The sequence below is a fragment of the Myotis daubentonii genome, chromosome 3 (genome assembly GCF_963259705.1).
Source record: "Myotis daubentonii chromosome 3, mMyoDau2.1, whole genome shotgun sequence".
In the NCBI taxonomy this organism is placed as follows: domain Eukaryota; kingdom Metazoa; phylum Chordata; class Mammalia; order Chiroptera; family Vespertilionidae; genus Myotis; species Myotis daubentonii.
The window spans coordinates 136805849-136831171 of NC_081842.1; positions in this window are offsets into that span (position 1 = coordinate 136805849).

The following is a 25323-nucleotide window of genomic DNA, read 5'->3' on the forward strand; positions in this document are numbered from 1 at the left end:
AGTGGGGGAGGTGGAGAAACCCTGAGGGGCAATCAGGGCTGGTAGCTGCCACTCGCACTTGCTGATGGCACCAAGTGATCGGGGCCGGCGCCGGCAGCGGGTGCAAGCGGCGGCTCTGGCACCAGCAGTGGGTATGAGGGAGGCCAGCGCCGGCAGCAAGTGCGAGAACCTGGTGGGACCACAGCACGTGGAAACAAAGAATTTTCAGTAACCACCAGAAGCTCACCCTGATGACAGCGACTGGCGCCCCGCCTTGGTCTGGTGCCCCAGCTCACCTGCTCTACCATCCCATCGTGGCTGATGCCCACCATGTTCCACATGCACCATCTGGTGGTCAGCACATGTCATAGCAACCGGTTGTTCAGTTGTTCGGTTGTTCCGTCATTCGATCTATGGTATTTGCATATTAGGGTTTTATATATATGTAGATTGCTAAGATAGTAGTCTATTGTCAACCAACTCAGGGCTCCTTTCAAGTTAGGTGAAATTCCTGTCATTTGGCCGGATCTTTTATTTCTCTAAGAGATTAAGTATGATGTTAATTAGGTATCTCTTGGAGATTTTAAAACAAATATGACTTAAACTCTCCTGTATGGCCACAGGTTTTTTAGTCTAAGGGACCAATATACCTTCTTTGAGCCAGGCTATTTATATTGCTTTGGAGCAGTGTATAAAGGAGCACATTTTTCTCTACTTGCTGGGATATAATGGTCAATATTTGCCTTTTAGAGCAGATTTGCCTACTGCCCTGGGTCGGCTTGGGGGAGCAATGGGCAGATAAGAGTTTGTGAGTTCTGAATTTTCAACTTCTATAGACTCAGCAGGGTGTTTGTTTTTCTTTTTCAAGCCTTCTGAATGGCAGGAGCTGGGTTTTTCCAATCAAACTTTAAAACTATCCATGAAGAGAACTGATTTTAAGACAGACAACAGAAGTACTATTTTCATGTGTTTTGAGTGTGTTGATATCACCTCATTAAACAATGTCTGTACATGACTAGAAGGCAAGGGTTGAAGGAGTTGTTGCTTAATGAGGTTGTAATGAGAGAACATTGAAGTTTGCTTTTTTCTCTGCCTGTTCTAAAACTCATGGTTTAATGGGATAAAATACATTTGAACTCAAGCTCTCAATTAAGATATTTCTTAACTGTAGTGGTTAAGAGTCTAATAATTCTGCTACTAAATAACTGTGTGACATTGGATACAGTGTGTAATACATATTAGCTATTATGATTTGTAATTGAGAAAAAAATAAGAACTTGGGTAGACAAATTCCAAATTATAGAACAAGAAACTTTGTATACAAATGCTTCAGTAGGGATAGCTTCTTTATTTTACACATTAGGGATTTGGTGATAATAAACAGAATGTAAACCACTTTAGATATTTGTTGCATTTTGTTAAACTTGGAAATTTTAATATTTATCAAAATGAAATTATCAGAGAGAAACCAAGATGGCGGCATAGGTAAACACCGGAGATTGCTGCCTCGCACAACCACCTCAAAAATACAACTAAAAGACAGAACGGACATCATCCAGAACCACAGGAAGGCTGGCTGAGTGGAAATTCTACAACTAGAAGGAAAGAGAAAAGCATACCGAGACTCAGAGGAGGTGTGGTACAGAAGTAAAATACAAAGGTGCAGAGGTGCATGCAGAGAGGGCTGGCAGCTGAGGACACGATTGTCTTTTTCAATCAGGAGGGAGTCTCAAGCTCTGAGCTCCAGTTCCAGGTGAGTCTCTGGGGACCCAGACTTATACGGGAGAAACGGGACTGCCTGGCATCAGTCGGAACTCGAGGGCAGCCTTCTCTCAGAGGCGCTTGCAGCAATTGCCGGGGCCTCTGAGGGCAGGACTGAGAGCAGCCATACTGCTCGCTCTGCCCACCCTGTTGATTCCCTGGGACCCCGCCACGCCCAAGCCTTGCACGGAGGCTTTTGCATATGAAAGGCCCGGCCCTTTGTAAGCCAAAAATTACTTAACAAACTGCAGCTGGCCCAAGGCCCCAGGGCAACTTGCATTGCTTTACAGCTGGCTTCTGCTGGGTAGCCTCAGGCAGAGGCTAGATTAGCACCTCCTTAGATCCAAGAGCCAGTGTACCCAGTGGTCAGAGTGGGACCATCCAATTACAACTCCTCAGATCCATAAGGGACACACTCAGGGGGCAGACTCAGTGAGCACCAAAGCCCCACTGAAGCACAGCTGATTCTCACAGCCAATTGGCCTGGAGGTCAATTCCTCCCAATGTTACCTACAACAATCAAGGCTTAACTACAACAAGACTGTGCACAAAGCCCACAAAAGGGTGCACCAAGGGTGTCTAGGAATTAAGGACCAACTAGAAATTAAGCATACATTGACTGAAATAAAGAATATTATACAGACTCCCAACAGCAGACCAGAGGATTGCAAGAATCAAGTCAAAGATTTGAAATACCAAGAAGCAAAAAACACCCAACCGGAAAAGCAAAATGAAAAAAGAATCCAAAAATATGAAGATAGTGTAAGGAACCTCTGGGACAGCTTCAAGCGTACCAACATCCGAATTATAGGGTTGCCAGAAGAGAGAGAGCAAGATATTGAAAACCTATTTGAAGAAATAATGACAGAAAACTTCCCCTACCTAAGGAAAGAAATAGACTTACAAGTCCAGGAAGTGCAGAGAACCCCAAACAAAAGGAATCCAAAGAGGACCACACCAAGACACATCATCATTAAAATGCCAAGAGCAAAAGACAAAGAGAGAATCCTAAAAGCAGCAAGAGAAAGACAGTCAGTTACCTACAAGGGAGTACCCATACGACTGTCAGCTGATTTCTCAACAGAAACTTTGCAGGCCAGAAGGGAATGGCAAGAAATATTCAAAGTGATGAATACCAAGGACCTACAACCAAGATTACTTTATCCAGCAAAGCTATCATTCAGAATTGAAGGTAAGATAAAGAGCTTCACAGATAAGAAAAAGCTAAAGGGGTTCATCACCACTAAACCAGTATTATATGAAATGCTGAAAGGTATCCTTTAAGAAGAGGAAGAAGAAGAAAAGGTGAAGATACAAATTATGAACAACAAATACACATCCATCAACAAGTGAATCTAAAAATCAAGTGAATAAAATATCTGACGATCAGAATAAACTGGTGATTATAATAGAATCAGAGGCATAGAAAGGGAGTGGACTGACTATTCTTGGGGGGGGGAGGGGTGTCGGGGATGTGGGAAGAGACTGGACAAAAATCGTGCACCTATGAACGAGGACAGTGGTGGGGGTGGTGGGGTGAGGGCAGAGGGTGGGAGGGGAACCGGGTGGAGGGGAGCTATGGGGGGAAAAAAGAGGAACAACTGTAATAATCTGAACAATAAAGATTTAATTTTAAAAAATGAAATTATCATGAATGCATATCTGGTGATTGGAACTTTTTATTTATTTTGCTAACTTAAAATGAGTCAAAATATCTCTTTGATTTTGATAATTATTTTATATCAGTTCAGGGTGAGGAGAATTAAATTTTGATGGCTCAGTCACAGTTCCAATCAGCTTATTTGAAGGGAGATGAAAGAATTATTATAAATATAGACTAACCTAAATTGAACGTTATTAGAATGTGACAGATATGACAAAGTGGAATAATAATAGTAATAATAACAGCTAAAACTTATTCAGCATTATATGTGATCAGGCATTGTAATTAGAGTTTTTCATGCGTTCGTTGACCTCACTCTCACAACAGTGCGATGAGGTACGCGCCATTATGACCCCCATTTTACAGATGTGGAAATCTTATCAGATGTAGTAAACTGCTTGCCTAGGTCATGTCGCTGATAAATAGCAGAGTTGGGACTCAGGACCAGGTACTATAACTTTACAATCTTCCTAAAATATAAACAAATGTTTGTATCTAACATTTTTCTAATAAGTTGAAATTATTTAACATAAATTGCTATATTATGGCACATCTATAAGTTGGAAAGTATTAATGAGGTAATTATATTTTGTTTTAAATAAAAGTTAAAAATAGCTAACTTTTGCTTGGCTGCAGTGGCTCAGTGGTCGACCTATGAATCAGGAGGTCATGGTTTGATTCCTGGTCAGGACATATGCTGGGCTTGTGAGCTAGATCCTCATTGTGAGGTGTGCAGGAGGCAGCTCATCAATGATTCTCTCTCATAATTGCTCTTTCTATCTCTCTCTCTCCTTTCCTCTCTGAAATAAATAAAAATATATTAAAAAAATGGCTAACTTTGGATTTCCTAATGATATTTTAGTGTAAACACCAATTCTAAAATAGAGCTGTCTAATATGTAATTTAAAATTTTCTAGTAACCATGTTAAAGTGAAAATGTCATAATTTTAATAATATGTTTTATTTAACCCATAATGTTAAAATATGATTTCAACATATAATCAATATAAACATTATTAATGAGATGTTATACTTTAGGGGGGGCTATTGTTCCAAGTTTTGGAAATCTGGTGTGTATTTTTCACTTACTGAGCATGTCACTTTGGCCATATTTTAAGTGCTCAACATCCACCTTTGCTAGTGGCTACTAAATTGGACAGTGCAGTTATAGTTCTTTTTAGGAAAGTAAATTCATTATTTTACATATTTCAAGTGTGGTGAGAATAGGAAAGGCCAGTTATGCATCCATATAATAACATCTCAGTTCTAGTACCATTATTTCCAAATTAACTAACTGAATTAACAGCTACCACTTAACCTGTTTAAATTATATACTCTGGCAGGTAAGGTGACAAATTTTAGAAGGATGGTTTCCTTACAATCTTGTAATTTTGTCTAAGAGATAGAATGGAGCTGACTTTAAGTTAGAACTAAATCTCCTTGGGAGAAGTGAATGTCTACAAGAATGCCTACCTCACAGAATAGTCACTAAGGAATTTACTATGTGTGGACCCAGTGTGGACTTTCCAAGTCTTTGGCATCTGAGGGCAGGACTGGCCAACTCTTTTTGCTGTTCTGTATTCAGTGCTCAACCAGGCAGTTGACAAATATTTGTTAAGGATCTTTGTTTCTGATTCTTCATTGAAAAAACTACTAATACATGCTTATTGAAAACAAAAAAATCAGACAAACCAAACTATTCTGGATTATTTATAGCAACAAGTAATAGTTCCTTCAATTCTTACTCTAGTTTCAGAGATAACCACTGTGAATGATTAGGTACGCATTCTCCCAGACCTTTATTTATGTATCTATGTCTATGTTTCTATCTTATCTAGAATTTTTTGGATTGAAATAGATTACACCATACATATTGTTCTGCAGCCCCTGCTGGTTTTTTTTGTTCCTTTGTTTGTTAATCCTCACCAGAGTATATTTTTCCCATTGATTTTTAAAGAAAGAGTGGAAAGGAGGGGGAGAATTATTGATGTAAGAGAGACACATTGATTGGTAGCCTCCTGCATGCAGTGACCAGGGGCCAGGAATCAGGCCTGCATCCGAGGTATGTGTTCTTGACTGGATCCAACCCACAAGTCTTCAGTGCTCAGGCGAATGAATTAACCACTGGGAAAACTGGCTAGAGCTCTGCAGCCCCTCTTTTACTTAAATGAAATCAATCTCTTTCTATGTGTTTTATATATTTTACTAGAGGCCCAGTGCATGAAATTCATGCACAGGTAGGGTCCCTAGGCCTGGCCAGCGATCAGGGCCAATCTGCGGGACAACCAGGGGGCCCCTGCTGGCACCTGACTTGGGTAGCCTGGTGGCGCCCACTCGCTGTCCCCACCCCCTGCCGGCCGCCACCAGTCACCTCCCTCTGCGGGGTGACCAGCGGGGAGACTGGGGTGCCCTGTGGGCTGTGGGCAGCTCCTGTGTTGAGTGTCTGCACCCTGGTGGTCATTGCACGCCATCGCGACCAGTCGTTCCATCTGGTCATTCTGCTGTTTGGTCAATTTGCATATTAGGCTTTTATTATATAGGATTATTTTTTAAAATACATTTTTATTGATTTCAGAGAGGAAGGGAGAGGGAGAGAGATATAGAAACATCAATGATGAGAGAGAATAATTGATCAGCTGCCTCCTGCACACCCCACACTGGGGGTCAAGCCTGCAACCTGGGCATGGTGCCCTAACCGGGAATTGAACCATGACCTTCTGGTTCATAGGTCGACACTCAACCACGAGCCACGCTGGCCACGCTACATTTTATTCTTCTTAATGGCTGCATAGTATTGTACGGTATGAATGTGCCAAATTAATTTAACCACATCATTGTTGATGAACAAACAAGTTGTTTCAATTTTTTGCTATTACAAAACTGCTGCCCTGCACATCCTTGTACATCTATCATAGCACACTGGGTATTTCTGCTCGAAAAATTTCTAAGAACTAAGAAAGATTTCTAATAGCTGGGTAAAATGAATGTATATTTAAAATTTTGACAAATACTGCCAAACTGCTTAACAGGCTGTGGGCAAGACCTTGTGTTTTGACTTCATCTGGAAGTACCAATGTTCCCATTACAGGAAAGTGGCCAACCTTCTGAGAAACAAGCTGTTTCTACTCTCCACTCTAAAAAGGATCTAAATATTTTCATTATTTAATATATGTGGCTTCAAATGGTAATAACATTGTTCTGCTTCATGGCTTCTCAGACAGGTAGCAAAACCAGAAAACAACAACTACCCTGGAGTCTTATTGTAAGTTTTTGACATTCCTTTGGTGATTCACAAATGGCAGGAAACAAACGCTGTGCTCCCCAGGGTCTAAATGAAGACCCTGTAGGTTTTGGATTCAGTAACGGATCTTTCAGGAAGACACAGTATGGGGCGATGACTCACGCACCCCATGGTAGCTGTCCTCTAGCTCTGTCCTTTAGAGGAAGCATCACTGTGGGTCTGCTAGTACTTTTCCCGCCCTCTCCAAAAATTTCCTTAGGAGGGGATGCCTAGCATGTGCCAAGGTTAGCCTTGTCCCCCTCCTCTCCGGGGCGCCGGGACCTGCGGTACATAGCTGGTCTTTGGCACAGGGTAAGCCAGAGCCCCTGGTAGATGCTTAGCAGTCACAGCCAGTAGCTGAGCAGTGGCAGCAGCGGAGGTTCACAATGCAGCCCAAAGTTGTGCTTTAGCCTGTGAGGTTGCAAGTGTATCCTCTGTTTACTAAATGAATGAATAAATGAATAAAGCAAGCTTCCTCCCCTCTCTATCCTACAGGGGACCTCAACAAGACAGATGCAGGATTTGGATGGACAGAGACCAGACCCAGTTGAGGCAAAGCTTGGTGAGAGGGAGAAGGAAGAGGAGGAGGAGAGGGAGGAGGAGGAGGGGGAGGAGGAGGGGGAGGAGGAGGAGGGACGTTGCTGTCAACAGAAGCGCCAAGTACCAGTTGCTCAACACTTTATTAGTTTGTACAGCTTTTTCTTTAATCTTCAGTGAATTTCCATTTTGAGGGATCAGCTCCGTCGAAGAAAGGTGTGCTTGGGGGGGGGAGGGGTTGGAATGTCCCGCGTGGGAAATCAAAGGGGCTGCCTGCTGGGATGGAGCTAAGACTCGGCTCTGGGCTGCTCCTCTCCTTCTCCCCGTCCCATCTCGCTGGGGAGAGACAGGCGACTTGGTGAGGGAGACTGCGGGGGGGTGTGCGGTGGTGGCGGCTCCTTGGGGGTCCTTGTCCCCTCGGAGCAACGAGACTGCCGAGGAGAAGAGCGGGGGTGCCGGCGGCGGTGGCCCGGAGGGTCCAGGACCCTGGGTGTCCCGGGGTCCCCACTGGGCAGGGCCCCCGGCGGTTGCCATGGTGACGCAGGGTCGGCAGCTCGGCGCAGTGGAAACAAAGCCGCCCGCCGCCCGCCCGCTCCTCGCCCGAGCTCCTCCTCCGCGGCCGCCTCCCTCCCGCCCAGGCGCCGCCGCCCGAGCGGCTCCGGGCCCCGCGCCCGCCACGGCCGCCGCGGGCAGGTAAGGCCCGCGCGCCCGCGGCCGGGAGGGGTCGGGCAGGCGCCGGGGCTGGGGGTCCGCCCGCCGCAGGGAGAGGGCGCCGCCGGCTGCAGCCGAGTCCCCGCGGGGCGCGTCCCCGCCGGCAGACGGCCTCCCCGCGCCCGGGAGCCCTCCGCCCGCCGCCGGCGCTGCGGCCGGGACCGCGGCGGCAAAGTTCCCGGCCGGGGCTCAGCCTCCTCCCGGCGCCACGGCGGGGCGGGTCCCGGCGCCCCCGACGGCCCGCGCCGCGCGGGGCTCCCAGCTCCGGCCGGGGCTCCTCGGCTGTGATTTTGCAGAGGCGGTGGGTGGTACCTACCTTCTCTCTCTCTCTCTCTCTCTCTCTCTCTCTCTCTCTCTCTCTCTCTCTCTCTCGTTATCAAGCCTTTTAGGAAAAAAGATGGGACTCTTTATCTTTAGATTTCATAGTTTCTTGGAGAATGGCACGGGAGGGTTGTAAAGGGCAACACACAAGTCATTTTTTCTTTCTTTCTTTTTTTTTATGATCTCTGGAAAGTGAGCTCATTTTTCTGTGCTTGTGACCGAGGCTTTTTGAGGCGCTTCTGAAGTTCGTTCGGGTGGGTTTTGAGCATAACGACCGTGTCGCCGGAAGGTGCAGTTGCACCTGTAACTCAGTGGAGGGGCAGCCGGGGTTCCCGCCCGGCAAGACCGGAGTTGGGAGCAGGACCAGTAAATTGTAGGTTAGATACCTGGCACCCGTGTCGTTGCTATTGTTTCTGGGAGGTATTGTGTTCATGCTTTAAGGAACTGGAAAATGCCTTGCGTTTTTCAGTGTAAGGGGCGACCTAAAGCACCTCTGAAGGCAGGTAGCTGGGCGGCGTTTGCATGTGTTTATGGGCGGAGTGAGGGTTAGATGCGGTTGCCAAGGGCATGCGGGTCCTGGGTGGGGGATTGCTCAAGTTAGGGGTACCCGGACCCCTCCTCCTCCTTTCTCAGCGGCCCAAGTCCTTCCATCATTTCGTGATATGTGCTTTGTTGCAAACACAAAGAATGCATTAAAAATATGATTGCTAAAACTGTTTTTGTGGCTATTTAGATATCATCTTACATATAATGTGAAAGAAAATTATTTTCAGGAATATAGCTGACCAATTGGGAAGGAAATAATATATTTGTTAATGTTTGCTTTAATTGGTGAGAGATGTTACATTGATAACTGGAAAGTGAGTCAACGAATTAAATTGTATATCCAATTTAGTTAAATAATTTGTAAGTTGGAACTGATCGGCTAGTGACCATATGAAATACAAGAAATTACATCTTTGCTAAACAGTAGTTAATGACAAGAAACCAGTGGCCTGGATCATGTTGAATTGCAGTTAAGTTGATCAGAATTATGGATATTAAAGCTACATGAGGTGTCAGGCATGAAGTGATTACCTCATATTCCTCTTCTCCCTTTTGGGATTTCAACACCTGTTAGCCTGCTGATTACTAGGTTTCTAAGTCTGTTCATATTTGCTAGCACTTTTAAGTCATGTCTCTTCATTAGGAGATTGTATTGGAAACTTAAAGGGTAAGTCGCAACAACAGTTTGCAGATTAGTTCACAGTTGGGTTTGTTTTTAACTGAATCTGACTTGTGGAGTGATTCACAGATGCTCTGCTAAATACTCTTTGATGATGGTAATGAAATGGTACATTGATTAAAATGAAGTAGATCTGTTTTGAGAAGATAACCAGGAGAGAACATACGTATTTTCTCATTGAAACGTGAAAGGCAATGGGAATATTGAAGTGTAGGCATAATTTATAGACACTGACTGTGGTCTCATGTTTTGTACTGAAACCTATTTTGTGTTCTTTCTGAGGTACCAAGAGTACAGCTTTATTCGGATCTTTGTTAGCAAAGCCAACATTCAAGCATGTGCAAGGACCCTGGACCTGCTTTCAGTCAGACAGAACTCTCACTATGAGTTTTAGCCTGCGCATTTATTTTGTGGCTAGAAAATGTATTCTGAAGAATGGAGGCATCCAGTGTTAATCCAGCACAATAAGGACTTAACGTTTTGCCTTTGTTGTTAGCTTACACAAGGTTCAATATAGTTTGGTATTTTAAAGCTATATCGCTTTTTGCCAAAAAATAAAGTCAGTAAACATCAGATACAGTCATGTGTTGCAAGCACTGTTTGGTTGCAGTGGTTTATTTACCCAAACTCTGAAGCATGAAATGAAGCTTTTGTCAGGGCAGCACAAAACATTAATTTGGCATGTTTGTTTATGTTACTGGTATTATGAGGTATTTTGTGCATAACCAGTTAATGAAAGAGAAAAATAATGTGATGTCCACAGCATCTCCTTAGGAAATACCAATGGAGAGTGTGATTTATGTCCGTGGTTTAGTTTAGCCACCTGGTGGGAGTAGGGAACAGCACAGCACATCCTCAGGTGTGAAACACCATTTGTCACTTTCACTGATTCACAGTAGTATGAGACTTGTGCATTTCTAGGCTTAAGAGTCTTAATTTTATGAAGTAAAACTGGTCCCCGTTTTTGGTATAAGTTAAAAAATATGGTCTATAAACATAACCACAGCCATTGCTCTACCTGAAGAACTCTGTAACTGATCAAGCATGTCCAACGATGTAAAATGAGTCAATGCATGGGCAGCACAAGGCCACTGAAGCCTTTATTGCAGCGGTTCTCAACCTTCCTAACGCCGCGACCCTTTAATTCAGTTCCTCATGTTGTGGTGACCCCCAATTTCATTGTTACAAATTGAACATAATTAAAGGATAGTGATTAATCACAAAAACAATATGTAATTATATATGTGTTTTCCGATGGTCTTAGGTGACCCCTGTGAAAGGGTCGTTCGACCCCCAAAGGGGTCGCGACCCACAGGTTGAGAACCACTGCTTTATTGGCTATTTCTGAGTCACATGCTCTTGCAATTTCTAGTTGCACTGTAATAACATGATGACTCGTTGGTAATTTAGCATCTAGTACAATGTGTTGTAGCATTTATTAAAGCACATTTGGGAAAGGCGATAGTTTTTAATGATTTCTTCATTATCAAATCACTTAGGTTTGCATTTGTGGCTGGGAAGAAGAATGTAGCCCTGAGATCTGGCAGAAAAAGTGCTATAAATATGTAAGAGCTATAAGGTATTGTTAACTGACCTACTGTGCATGATCAGTATTGATCATAACTACTGAGCTGAGAAAAGGCATGGCAGACATATAGTGGTGGTGACAGGAAGTGGTGTTTCGTGACATGGATTATTAATAGTGATTAATGGAGGTTGAAAAATTTTGTGGGCATGTGTTTAAATTTTTTGTCCTCCCAATTAAAATGAGGATAAGATGTCTTAAGACATTTTGTAAATCGCCAGTGCTTCGGGAGAATGCATACATTTATACTGTCTGGCACATAATTGGTGTGTTATAAATATAGTTTGAGGTCAATGATTGATTTCCTTATGTGCCAGTTATTTGTAGCAATTATATACTATTGTTTTGGCTATCAATCAACAAATAGTTATCAAGTGTTTTCTTCTGTGTATTCCATGTTGCTTGATGCAAGTAATCTGAGCTCTTATGGATGAGGAATTACTTGTTTTCCAACTATTATGATTATTCATTTTATTTTATGTAGGACACCTAAATAGTCTCCTTTGGCCTAGTTTTCAGCCTTCCTTTTCTTATGAGGGAAAGTTACCAGGTAATTCCTTAATGCTTTAAAACTAATTTTATAACCCTAGGGCTTTTAAAAAATATGATTTGGTTAATTTGTTATTCAACCAGAAGAATCTTGGAAACTTAGTTTATAATGGTGTGCATTAAAAACACACACATTATAAACGCATGAAAACAACACATGTTATAAACCTTAATTTCACATTTTGGACGTTTACAGAGGTTGTATGGTGGATAGAATTTGTGAGCCTGTTAGGTGATTGATTGCTCATTGCCTTAAGTGTTTGATCTAGATCCTTGCTTCTTTATCTTATAATCAGTGAAAATGAAAGCCAGAGGACCTCGAGGAAGAGGCTTCAGTGACTTAAAAGTTTAATATATTGGGAGCTGCAGGGGCTGGTGGTGAAGGGGAGAAGAGGAAAAAGACTCTGATGGCACTAATAATCTATTCGACATCTTATGGTTCAGAATCCTGAGGCAATTACCCAAGGGTAGTTTCCAGAGGTTGGCCACTTCTGCCACAGCGATGCTGGTTCCGGTTGCTTACTCTCACCTTTTCTCCTGACTAACTAAAAAGTGACTTCTTTAAATTGTGGTGTAAGTGCACTTTGAATATTGAAAACTACAAATTAGGGCATAAGAGTAAAGGTTTTCTGCATGGGGTATATTATGTAAACTAATAGGTCAAGGAGACCAATTAGATAATCAAGATAGTAATGGAACTATAAACTAAAATTATGTGTTTGTCTAACATATTTGATGTGTTTAAATGAGAAATTGTGTTTCTGACTATCAGGCCATTATAAATCGTCTTCCCTCTATGTAACCATAGCCATTCAAGGGAGACATGGCATTTTCCACAGTTTTATCACTATGTGATATGACGGGCATAGTTACAATGAAGAACAGATGCTTAAATTCTTGAATTGTAAATCCACAATAAAAGGTTTCTGTGTGGTCTTATTGGGCATTTCCTCTTGTTATAAATGTTTTCCTCAGACCCTGTGTAGCATGATTGCAGTTCCATCTTTTACCTGTCAGTCAATCAAACCCTTACTAATGCTTCCTATGGGCCAGGCACTGTTCTGAGCATTTCACAAATATTAACTTAATTCTCTTAAGAACATTATGAATTAGGTACTAATATGATCCCCACATTTAAGAAGGAAGAAACTGATGTGATTGATCTCTTTCTTTCTTAAATTAACTTAAAGGTACACAGAATATACCAGGATTCTGGCTTCTTTATGTCAAGGAATGTAGCAAGCTTTGCTTTTCACTGATATATTTTAAGTGTAGAAATAAAGGCACCAATTGTTATGGCACTTGGGCTTTTAAACTTATCCTATCTAATAAAAGAGAAAAATGGTAATTGGCGTACGACAATACCCTTTTCATTGGCTAATCAGGGTTATATGCAAATTAACTGCCAACTATGATTGGCAGTTAACTGCCAACAAGATGGCGGTTAATTTGCATATGTAGGCTCAATGCAGGGAGGCGAAAGGGAAAGCAGGAAGAAGCCCCCTGCCACTGACAGTGATCAGAAACCCAGGGGGGAGCTAAGAGCTGGGGGGCAGGGCAAAGGCGGCTCTGGGGCCGCTTTTGCCCTGCCCCCCAGCCATGATCGGAGAATCAGGCACCTTTTCTGCCCTGGCCAGTGATAGCAGGAAGTAGGGGTGGAGCCAGCGATGGGAGCTGGGCATGGTCAAAGCTGGCAGTCCCGGGAGCTAGGGGTCCCTTGCCTGGGCCTAAAGCGGAGCCCATGATCGTGGGGCCACTGCAGCTGCGGGTCCCCGCTGCCCGGGCCGGACACCTAGGCCAGAGGCGTTAGGCCTGGGCAGGGGCGGAGCCTGCAACCGCGGGGAGCTGGGGGTCCCCTGCCCAGGCCTGACACCTCTGCCGGAGGCCAAAGGCCTGGTCAAGGGGCTGATCCAGTGATTGGTGATCGGAGGGTGATGAGGGTCAACTCCTCTGGCCGAGGCATCAGGCCTGGGCAGGGGACTGAGCCAGGGATTGGGGGGATATGATGGTCCCCTTGCCCAGGCCTGAAGCCTGGGTCAGAGGCGTCAGGCTTGGGCGGGGGGTGGAGCAAGCGATCAGAGGGAGATGGGGGTCCCCTGCCCAGGCATGATTCCTGGGCCAGAGGCCTCAGGCCTGGGCGGGGGCCAGAGCCAGTGATCAGGGGGAGATGGGGGTCCCCTGTCCAAGCCTGACACCTCTGGCGGAGGCGTCAGGCCTGGGCAAGGGGCCGATCCTGCGATTGGAGGGTGATGGGGGTCAACGCCTGAGGGCTCCCAGTATGTGAGAGGGGGCAGGCTGGGCTGAGGGACACTCCCCTCCCCACACACACCCAGTGCACGAATTTCGTGCACCGGGCCCCTAGTTTTAATAAAAAGAAACAAAACCTAGAGTCATAAAATAAGTATTTCTTCATAGCATATTGTATACATACCAGTGTTTTTTTTTGTACAGAGAAACTAGAATAGACTGATTTACAGAAAAAATACTTTCAGGAGTTCTTTTACTTATTATATTCATATACTAAAAGAATATATATTCTCCATGCTATTAGCCTTGCTATATGCATGCAAATATCTAATTAAAATGTCTGTCTATTTTTCATTGTTTTATGTGATCTATCATCAATCCAGTCTCACCTGCCAGGTTGGTGTGGCTCAGTGGTTGTGTTGACCTATGAACCAGGAGGTCACAGTTCAATTCCTGGTCAGGGCACATGCCCAGGTTGTGGGCTTGATCCCTGGTAGAGAGGTATGTGGGAGGCAGCCAAATAATGATTCTCTCTCATCATTGATGTTTCTTTCTCTCTCATCATTGATGTTTCTCTCTCTCTCTCCCTCTCCCTTCCTCTCTCTGAAATCAATAAAAACATAGTAAAAAAATTTAGACTCACCTATTCTTTTCTTAGCTAACTCTACTCTGTCCTAAGGACTAAGTGATACTCCTGTCATTCTCTTTCAAGAGAACTCTCTGTATACCCCCTTTTAAAAACAATTTAGCTGTTGTTTAAAAACACATATAGCTGTTTTTTTGTGTGTGTGCTAGATTGTAAGCTTCTCAAGAACTATGTCTTATTCATTTCCAAAGATAAAGTATGTACAAGTATGCTTTTCCCTAATTGAATTCTTAGAAAAATTTTTATGTGACATAAAATTATGTTTTAACTAGTTCCAAAGTCAGTATTGAGGGCCTTAACACAATCAATTTTAGGGCCATAGGAAACTGACTCAGGTTCCTTATAGTAGTACTAGAGGCCTGATGCATGAAATTTGTGTGTGGGTGTGGGGTGTCCCACAGCCTGGCTTGCGCCCTCTTGCATTCCCAGACCCCTCACTCCTTACTGCCCCCCTGCTTGCTCCTTACCACCTGGCTGGCAGCTCCTTAGCTCTGCCATGGAGGTGAAGAGGCTCCCACCACCCCCTGCTGTGCTTGCCAGCCATGAGCCCGGCTTCTGGCTGAGCAGCACTCCTGCTGTGGGAGCACAGTGACCAACAGGGGGCAGCTCCTGCATTGAGTGTCTGCCCTCTGGTGGCCAGTGTGCACCACAGCTACCAGTAGTTCTGGTCAACTGCTGTAACGGTTACTTAGGCTTTTATTATATAGACTAGAAGCCCAGTGCACAAAAATTTGTGCACTCGGGGAAGGGGGGGTCCCTCAGCCCGGCCTGTGCCCTCTTGCAGCCTGGGACCCCTCGGGGGATAACCACCTGCTGGCTTAGGCCCACTCCCCGGGGGATTGGGCCTAAGCTGGCAGTCAGACATCCCTCTGGCAGTCCGGGAGCCTTTGGGGGATGCCCACTTGCCAGCGGGGAGCAGGCCTAAGCTGCAGTCAGACATCCTTAGCGCTGCTGAGGAGGTGGGAGAGGCTCCCACCACCACCGCTGTACTGGTAGCCATCAGCCTGGTTTGTGACTGAGCAGAGCTCCCCCTGCATTGAGCGTCTGCCCCCTGGTGGTCAGTGTGTGTTATAGTGACCAGTCATTCCTAGTCATTCTGCTGTTAGGGTCAATTTGCATATTACCCTTTTATTATATAGGATTACATCAGTTATCTAAGTTTCAAAATATATCATTAGGGCACTATAAAGTTAATTTGAGCTTTTAGTTACTTGATATACAACATTAGAAATCAAATATCACAATTCTGTTTTTAATTATTTGGATTCCTGATGTTCATGTCTTAAAAAGTTACATATAAAAGCATAAAAATGCTATTTAGCTTAATTTTATACTAGCAATTATGAATAAGCTTTTGATTCTGGTAAAAGACAGCAAAAAATACATCTCCAAAAACCATTTACATTTGTCTTTATAATACTTTTATTACTTTAACTCTTCTCTCCTCTTTTCATCCCCCCTTGGAAACACTTGTTCTTACTATCTCCACAGAAGGATCACGAAACAGTTTAATTTCAGGGGGTCTTTCTTATTTAAGTTATATGAAAAGTAAATTAATAAGAGATAGGAGTTCATAAAAGCAAGTAATGAATCATAGTTCTGCAGGTTCGTTAAATAATACATATTATAATAGCTACCATCTGTCGAACACTTACTTGGTGCAGGTCCTCTATTAAGTTTGCTACACAACTATCTTTTGATCATCACAATAACTCTTGTTTCCTCATCTATGAGATGTGAATAAATATCTTATCCAAAATTGCACAGAGTCAGTACATTTAAAAACATGATTCATGTGGATAAATCACACTCTGAAGTTGACTATGATTGCTTTGTCAATTACCAGCAGACAAAGAATGCCTTCCCGCTGCAGTGAAGATGCGTTCAGATTATGTGCTTTGGGAAGAGTGCCAGTCGAGGACTGCCTGGTGGGGAAGGTTTGGAGTGGTAGGTGTGGTCAGTTTAGGTAGGGGAGAGGGTTCTAAAGCCGTAACCAAGAAAAATAAATTTTTGTTTACACTTATTGCTGCAGAATCCAGGTGAGGTTTGGGGTAGAAGGAGGGAAGAACTCTTCCCTTCAAATATATTTTTTAGAATTAAAAACAAAATTAAATGAAATTATCTTTTCTCTCCTGAACTCATTTTAATTTTATGCTGTGTCTTGTATTGGGAATTCATGTAGAAAAGGACCATAGAGGTAATATAGGATGAAAATAAATGAAAAGTAATTCAATAAATGCCATATACCTTAGGCTGTACTCTTCTAGGATACCAGAGATCTGGAATATTGGGTCAGGAAGAAGTTAGAAGCCTTGAAAACTGTTCTCATTTGGGTCATTCCCCTGTATACCATGGGTTCCCCCCTAAATTCTTAGTGCAAAAACCTTCCTTGATAGCTACTGGGGAAAAAGAAGAATTCGAGATTTTAGTTAAAAATCTCACCAGCCTGTAAAAGCTCACTTTTATGAACACTAGTTACTATTTTTGTCAATGTGAGCTCTTTTTCACATTCAAGGGCAATACGAAGAGCATGAATTTTGAAGCCACACAACCTGGAGTTGAATCCTGGCTCTGCTACCTTCTAGCTGTGTGACCTCCTGGCAGCTACTTAACCATACTATGCCTTCATTTCATGACCTGGAAAATGGGAAGACTAATATTACCTCTCTGGGTTGTTGTGAGGGTTAAACGAATTAATCTTTGTAAACTACTTATTAGCTATTAAGAGTAAGTTTTGTGTATGGAAAGGACAACTAATATATATGTATATCACATATATAAATAACAGGTAAAAATAAAATCTAGATTTCTTTAGGCCTATAAATTCTAATTTATCTTATTCTGTTTATAAATCTGGTAAATGTGAGCAATCATCTTTACTTTTTCTTTGATGAAACTTTAGTTCAAATTGAACAGATTCAGTTCCTTTAACTGTCAGTCTCATTTACAAACTTAGGTAATAATTTAAACCCTTAAATATTTTCAATGGCATGTATAAACTTAATGTATTTAATTTTCTGTTTAAACAAATCAGATGCTTATTGAGCAAATTTATGACTCAAATGAGTAAAACCTTTCCAAATACAAGCTCAAGTTCTTTTGCCTGTTCTATCACTTCAAAACTTTTACATTTTAAATTTTATTTTATATCATATTTTATAGACATAGCCAAATCTTCTTGAATATTTCAATATAAATAAATCATATATCTAAATTTATAACACATTTTAAACTAGCATCATAAAGCTAATCTGCCAGTTTATGTCAGATTCATTTAAACATTAAAAACATAATTATTCACAAACTGTTCCAATTGATATAAAACATATTCTTTGGCTTTTCTAAAAAGTATTAATATGAGTCTGATTTTCTTCATCATCTCTGCATTTAATTCTAAACCTTCTCTAGATTGGAAAGCCACTTACCCACTAGAAGGAAGTTTATGATCTCAGGTAAGCTGGCAGTACCATTTCAGGTGAGCTTTAGTTAACATACCATTCCATATTGATTTCAGTTACTGCTTGACCATTTTTCATTGCAATATGGTTCCTTGTTGGTAACGGATTTAAGGCTTAGATACTGCACCTGGGCTGCATAACATTCTGGATAATTCTTCCTGTGACATGGATGGATAGGTTTGGCCTCCTTTTATTGTCACCATGACAACAGATGACTTCAAACCATGCTTTTCAGATAGTATCAGTATTTTAATCCTTAAACCAGTGCTGTCCAATATGTAATATTGTTTCGGGTAGCCATATTAAAAAAGCAAAAAGTAATTAATTTTAATAATAGATTTTATTTAACCCAACATATCGAAAATAACACCATAATTTCAACATGTAATAAGTATAAAATTATTATTATTATATGTTGGTTTTAGAGAGAGGAAGGGAGAGGGAGAGAGAGAGAAACATCAAGGAGAGAGAAACATTGATTGGCTGACTCCTACAGGCCCCCAACTGGGGGTGGAGCCTGCAACTGGGCATGTGCCCTGACCAGGAATCAAACCAGCCACCCCTCAGTACATGGAATGACGCTCATCCAACTGAGCCACACTGGCCAGGACAGTATAAAATTATTAACAAGATATGTTACATTCCTTTTTTTTTTAAGGTAGGAATGAATGAGTCTTTTTTTAAAAAATATATTTTATTGATTTTTTACAGAGAGGAAGGGAGAGGAATTGAGAGCTAGAAACATCGATGAGAGAGAAACATCGATCAGCTGCCTCCTGCACACCCCCTACTGGGGATGTGCCTGCAACCAAGTGCCCTTGACTGGAATGGAACCTGGGACCCTTCAGTCCACAGGCCAATGCTCTATCCACTGAGCCAAACCGGTTAGGGCCATTCTTTTATTTTTTTTAATGAAGACTTTGAAATCTGGTATGTATTTTATACTTAAAGAATCTCCCATTTTGGGTGCTAAATTTTCAGTAGTTACAATGAAATGTAGTACTGCCAAAATAGTAAAGTTGTATTTGATGGAAAAATATTGCTTCTGTTTCAAAATTAAAATAAAATAAAATTAAAATTTTAGTTGTTTAGTTGCACTAGCTACCTTTCACATGCTCAGTAGCCACACGTGGCTAGTGGCTCCCATGTTGAAAGTCCAGCCCTGGATTCTGCAGTCAGACCTCCTCCTCTCTTAATTCTCTGATCAGCGTTAGGTTGTGCCCCATGCCTGCCTCAGATAGCTTCTTTCACACAGCTGGTTCTTTACCTCTCTAGGCCACAGGATTTTAATGACGTATGATTGATGTCATTTTATTAAATTCAAATATTGTAATTTTTGTCTTTTTTTTCTGAGTGAATTCTTAGACACTTTAAAAAATTAGTTTACAACTGCATTTGTTGTTTCAAAGGTGGTACAGTGGGGTAAGCTTATGCCATCTCTGTTTCATCGTAAGTAATTCATCTTTTAGATGGGAATGCTAAGACTTAAATGTAATCTATGTGTGACTGGCATCCCTCCTCCTTTTTCCTGCTCATTATCCTGCTATTTGAGACAACCACTTCTTCCCTTCTGTTCTCCCCTCAAACCTATATCCCTATCTCCTCCTTTACCCTATTCAGATGCCCTTACTTCTAGGGCAGTGATGGTGAACCTTTTGAGCTTGGCGTGTCAGCATTTTGAAAAACCCTAACTTAATTCTGGTGCCGTGTCACATATAGAAATTTTTTGATATTTGCAACCATAGTAAAACAAAGACATATATTTTTGATATTTATTTTATATATTTAAATGCCATTTAACAAAGAAAAATCAACCAAAAAAATGAGTTCGTATGTCACCTCTGACATGCGTGTCATAGGTTCGCCATCACTCTTCTAGGGACTTCTGCTGGATCTTCAGCCTTATCTGCTTCTCAGCCCATACACACTGCCATCTCCCATGGGACCCTAAGTGACCGAGCTTCTCTCTGCAGCCACCTCCTTCACTTGTGCATTGTATTCTTCCCATCTTGCCCAGTCCTGGATAATGATTTCTGTGTCATCAATTTTCCTCATTATTGAGTACTTTCCATCAGTTTATATATAGAAGTATTATACATTGTATTATTTTAAGCTCATCTTGAAAACAAACACAAGCTCTGCTGTTGTGGCTCAGTGGTTGAGTGTCAACCTATGAACCAGGAGGTCACCATTCAATTCCTGGTCAGGGCACATGCCTGGTTTGTGGGCTCTATCCCCAGTAGGGGTCATGCAGGAGGCAACTGATCAATGATTCTCATCATTGATGTTCCTATCTCTCTCTCCCTTCCTCTCTGAAATCAATATATATATATATCAACATATACAACATGATACTTCCTTACTACCTGCATGTTTCTTCAGCTTCACACTATTTCTCTGTTTCACTTTATAGGAAAACTTCCTGAAAGAATTGTCTACACTGCTCTTTCCTGTTTCTGTCCTCTTATTCTTGAATGTATCCCAATTAGGGGTTCACGCCCATCACACTGCTGAAATGCTTCAGGGTGACCTTTCCAAATCCAGGATCAGTTCCCAATCTTCCTCTTACCCAACCAATCAGTAGCATTTGACGGTAGATCAATCCCTTCTTCTTGAAAGACTTTGTTCACTTGGTGTATACATTAGCTGTTGCTTTAGTAATACTGCATTTCAAACTGCCCTCAAATTCAGTGGCTCACGTTTACTCTTTTGTTTGTGGGTCTCCTATGACTGTATTTTAGCTGATCAAGGATGGGCTGAGTTGGGTGGTCCTGCCCCAGTCTGTGGATTGAGTTTATATCTGCTCCTCCTGCATTTGTTCTGGGATTTATGCTGAAGGGACTACCCAGGGTTTGCTCTTGTCATGGCAGATTATTGGGGTCCAAGAGTAATGTCAAGCCACATAAGCACACTGAAGGCCTTTTATTTCACCTTGGCCATGAACATTCCCATTGGCTGAAAAAATTCACATAGCCAGGCTTAACATCAATGGACAGTGAAGCATACCTCACTCACAGTTGGGAAATAAATGAGAGTGAATATTTGCTGAACAATAATCCAGCACATCACATGTGGCCTCCTGGACTCTTTTCTTTGATTCTCTGCCCATCTCACTGGCTTTCCTGCTCAGTGTCCTTTGATGGTTGCTGCAGATCTCTCCAAACATTGCAGTGTCTGCAAGTCCAGACTTTGGATTCTTTCCTTTTTTTGGTCCATCCCATTTCCTAGGTAGCTCATCTTGTCTCGTGACTTTAATATCAGTTACCTGCTGATGAGTCTCAAATTCATACCTTTAATAGAAAAATTTTCCCTTAATTCCACTTGGCTGTCTAAATAGGCACCTCAGACTCAACATATCCCCAAATGAACTCCTGATTCCCTGTATCAATACCTTCCCAGCCTGCTGCTCCCACAGTTTTCCCCAGTTCATTAAATGGCGTTGTCATTCTTTCAGGTGCTTTGGCATAACTCTGGACTTCTGTATAGCTTGATTTTCTTTTTATACTTTAAATTGAGTCTATTAGCTGAGTTGTTGATTCTGTCTTCAAATTTGATAATTTCTCCCACTGTTGTACAGTCTATTACCATTTCCCCAATTTTTTTAATTGCAGGTAGTTTCCAACTGGTCTCCAAGCCTCTTCCTTTATAAGGCAGAATACAGTCTATTTCCTATGTAGCAGCGAGGACAATCCTTTGAACTTTAAATCAGATCCTATCATTTCCCTGCTCAAAAGACTCTGATGCCAAAAGAAAACTAAAAAAAACCCCTGCCCTGTTTCCCTCCTCACTCAGAATACATGGCAGAGCCAGTTCAGGGCCCGCAAGGCCTAGATGCTCTGGCCCCTGCCAGCTCTGCCCCATCCACCTTCTTCAAGCACTCCAGCCTACTGTGCTCTGAGCACACCAAGCCTGCTCTGGCCTCTGGGACTTAGCACTGCTGTCCCTTTGCTGGGACTGCTCTTTCTCAAAATATTTGTAAACTCACTTCCTCATTTCTTTTAGTTTTGGACTCAAATCTTATCAGAGTGGCCTTCTATAAAAAAGTATTCTACAAAAAATTGTGATCTTTTTGTCTCCTGTATTCTCCGTCCCTCTTGCCTGTTCTTTTCTGTAGCACTATTACCACCTGACACAACATGTAAACAAAACAGTATACATTTGTCTTCCTCTTTCTTCTATTGTATAAAATCCATAAAGACAGTGGCTCTGTGTTTTTTGTGGTTTTTTTTTGCTACTATATTCTCAGCTTCTAGCACAATGCCAGGAATATAGTAAGTGCTCAGTAAATATTTATTGAATGAATAGAAGAATTTTATATGATGCCTGTTTCCAGGACACAGTGATCAGTCTTAGCAAACTCCAGAATATTATAGGAAAGTTTTCGATTTATGTAGTCAAGGCTCTGTGCTTGGTGGTGTCGGGTGGTTGTTTCCATAGCTTATTGAACGGCCCCAAAGAAGAGCACAGAAAATGCCATCCTCTGCTCTGTTAAACAGATCAAATTTATTTATTTGGTAAAGTTTGAGACATCTATAATCACTGCCATTTCCATGGCAGAGACTTCATCTTTTAACTGTTTTTTTTTGAAGTCTTAAAAAAAAGGTTTGGTATAGTTCCACTCTCTCCTCAAGGCTTTGGAAAAATGGATATAAACAATTTGAAGGTAATTTTGGACCCTTGCTAAGTTAACATGAGTTAGAATTTCTTATGTGTAACTTTAGGGCTAAGAAATAAAAGGAAGCCACCTAAAACTCACTTCTCTATGAACTTGAATTAACAGTTTGTTTGTAGATATTCAAGTACTGATGGTAATAACTAGTACTTTAAAAACATGGTGTCTCAGGGTGTAGGAGGAAGTAGAAGGGGGTAAAGGAGGGATAAATAGTGATGAAAGGAGACTTGGGGTGCTGAACACAATGCAATATATAGATGATGTAGGACTGTACACCTGAAACCTTTATAATTTTATTAACCAATGTCAATACAGTAAATTCAATAAAAAACACCTATGGTGTCTCAGGAACTAGAGGCAGCAAAATATGTCTTATAGTTCTTTGATGTATCTGTTTTTAAAATTGAAATAAATGTATTTTCTGGGGGGAGGGGTTGGGAAATTGTGCTTTAGCAAAGTTTTTAATGTGTTAGTCATTGAAATAGAAACAGACTCTGCACAGCAAAAGAAACCATCAACAAAACAACAAGAGAGCCCACTGCATGGGAGAACATATTTGCCAATGTTATATCTGATAAAGGTTTAATCGCCAAAATTTATAGGGAACTCATACAACTTAACAAAAGGTAGGTAAACAATCCAATCAAAAAATGGGCAAAGGACCTAAATAGACACTTTTCGAAAGTGGACATACAGAAGGCCAAGAGACATATGAAAACATGGTCAAATTCACTAATCAAAACAACAATGAGGTACCATCTCACACCTGTCAGAATGGCTATCATCAACAAATCAACAAATGACAAGTGCTGGAGAGGATGCAGAGAACAAGGAACCCTCATGCACTGCTGGTAGAAATGCACACTGGTGCAGCCACTGTGGAAAACAGTATGGAGTTTCCTCAAAAAATTAAAAATGGAACTCCCATTTGACTCAGTAATCCCACTTCTAGGAATGTATCCCAAGAAATCAGAAACACCAATCAGAAAGGATATATGTACCCCTATGTTCATAGCAGCACAATTTATAATAGCTAATATTTGGAAACAGCCAAAGTGCCCATTAGCAGATGAATGGATTAAAACCGGGTGGTGCATCTACACAATGGAATACTATGCTGCTGTGAAAAAGAAGGACCTCTTACCATTTGCAACAGCATGGGTGGACCTGGAGAGCATTATGTTAAGTGAAATAAGCCAGACAGAGAAAGCTAAATATCACTCATTTGTGGAATATAATGAACAACATAAAATGATGAACAAATATAGGTCCAGAGACATAGAAGCATCAAAGAGACCGTCAAACCTCAGAGGGAAGGCAGGGGAGGTGGGGTAAGGGGGAGAGATCAACCAGAGGACTTGTATGCATGCATATAAGCATAATCCATGGACACAGAAAGTAGAGGGGTGAGGGCATGTGCTGGGAGGTGGGTGGGAGCGGCCGGGGAGAGGTTAATGGGAGAAAAAGAAGATATATGTAAAATTTTAAACAGTAAAGAATAATAAAAAAGAATTATGAACAGACTGTACAAAATACAAAATATATCCCCACTCCCAGCCTGGGAATTAAAAAAATTCTGCATTTTGTTGTGTCTGATGTGTATGTGTCATTTATGAACTTTTTCTTTTTGAGCTTGTGCCCAATGTTTCCCGAGAAGTGAACAGACTATTGAAGGTTATTAAATCAGCTGTTAGGTGCTAAAAGATGGAAATGAATCAAGAGTGATTCACTGGTGCATGGTCTGCCTTGCTGGTTCACTCTGCCCACATTGCAGAGATGGGAGGTGCGTGGGATTCTGGGTTGGAATCCTGGCTTTGCCATTTAGTAATCCATGTAACCTAGAGCACGTTCCCTGGCTTCCCTTACAAGCTTCACTGACCTTATTACAAAGTGGAATACTAATGTACCTATCATGGTGGAATATTAGAGGGTTAAAGAATTAAATGAGGTAATATATGTATTTATGATTTATTAGCTTATTTATTATTTCCTATTAGGTATATAATATTATTAACTTGGGGAGATTATAATACAAATGGATAGTATTACATTTCCATTTATATGGAAAGATGTTATAACCATCTTGGACATAAACTTTTCTTTTTTAAAAAAAATATATTTTATTGATTTTTTACAGAGAGGAAGGGAGAGGGATAGAGGGTTAGAAATATCGATGAGAGAGAAACATCGATCAGCTGCTTCCTGCACACCCCTCACTGAGGATGTGCCCGCAACCAAGGTACATGCCTCTGACTGGAATTGAACCCGGGACCCTTCAGTCCGCAGGCTGAAGCTCTATCCACTGAGCCAAACCAGTCAGGGCGGACATAAACTTTTCTAGTAGTGGAATTGACTTGTGTTGATTTAAAGGTGTTATTGTCATTTAGTGATAACAGTTTCATTGGAGTTAAGATACATCTGTATTAGTGTGTGTTCTTGCAACTGTTATTCCCAGTTGAGTACATGGCTGAGATTGAATAATTTAGAGAATGTTGGGAACAAATAAATCTGTTAGGATAAAGTAGGAAGTTTTTCCTACTGACAAATGATGGTGGTATAAAGTTTTAAATAGTAGGGTAAACAACTTTTTCTATTAAAACTCATATGTATTGTTCTGAAGGTGTCAATCTTGGACTTAGCCCATCAAGTTTTGTTTTTTTAAGAGAATATATTAATTTACAGAGTACAT